Source organism: Petaurus breviceps, unplaced genomic scaffold (genome assembly GCF_028583685.1).
Source record: "Petaurus breviceps papuanus isolate PSGF00001 unplaced genomic scaffold, PetGlider_PUasm1.0 185, whole genome shotgun sequence".
NCBI classification, from domain to species: domain Eukaryota; kingdom Metazoa; phylum Chordata; class Mammalia; order Diprotodontia; family Petauridae; genus Petaurus; species Petaurus breviceps.
In genome coordinates this window covers 23,585,738-23,586,670 of record NW_027185797.1, presented here as the reverse complement: position 1 = coordinate 23,586,670, position 933 = coordinate 23,585,738, and the positions used below count along the sequence as shown (strand labels likewise).

Genomic DNA, 933 nt, shown 5'->3' with positions numbered 1-933 from the left:
CTCTCTCTCTCTCTCTCTCTCTCTCTCTCTCTCTCTCTCTCTCTCTCCCCTCTTTATCTAGTAACCTATATATATATATATATATATATATATGTGTGTGTGTGTGTGTGTGTGTGTGTGTGTATGTGTTCCAATTTAGGATGCCAGGATACATTGCCTGGGGTGGAGCCAAGACTGCTGTGGAGAGAGGACTCTCAAATGGTACTCTCAGTTTGCATGAGGGCAGAGTCTTTGCTGGAAGTCTCTCCATGCCAAGAAAATCCTAGAATAGGGATTTCTAACTGTTTTATGTTACAGACTTCTGGCAATCTGGTGAAACTTTTCAGAATAATGTTCTTAAATGTACAACATAAAATAAATAGGATTGCAAAGGAAACCAATTATGAAATAAAGATATATTTTTCCCCTCCAAATTCACAGACTGTGTGAAATCTATCTCCTTGGTGGTTCATGGATTGTAGGATAAAAAACCCTGATCAGGGAAAGAGCAGCATGGAACATGAGGGAAGTCCCCAGTGGTCCAGGGCAGGGCTTTCCAGTAAGGGTTATTCAGGGCAGGTGCCACTCCCACCTGTTAATCCCCTACAGCTGTGATAGTGTTGAGGCCTAGAGGAGACACTTAGAAAAAGACACTCCTCTCCATACAGCCCCAGTGACCTCCTTATCCCTTCATATAGGGGGGACTCCTGCAAAGGCAGAGCCTCTAACAACAGCAGGAGCTGGTAGTGGGGAAGCATTGGGAGCATCTTAGAATGGGACACACACACTCCTTGCTAGCCTCGTGTCAGAGAATTGTGGAGGCAGACTCAGGATGGGGATTCAGCTCCTCACTCAGTGAATCAGCCAGTATTTACTGAGTATCTCCCATTTGACAGGCACTGCATCAAGGGCTGAGCATACAAAGAATGGCAATAGACAGTTCCTGCCCTCAAG

At 45.1% G+C, this 933-nt stretch overlaps 1 protein-coding gene across 1 annotated transcript in view; it reads right to left on the bottom strand.

Annotated features, from left to right (window-relative positions):
• CMTM8 (CKLF like MARVEL transmembrane domain containing 8) overlaps positions 1 to 933 on the bottom strand; it is a 63,763-nt gene that overhangs the window by 9,026 nt on the left and 53,804 nt on the right. The gene's annotated exons all lie outside the window — the stretch shown is intronic.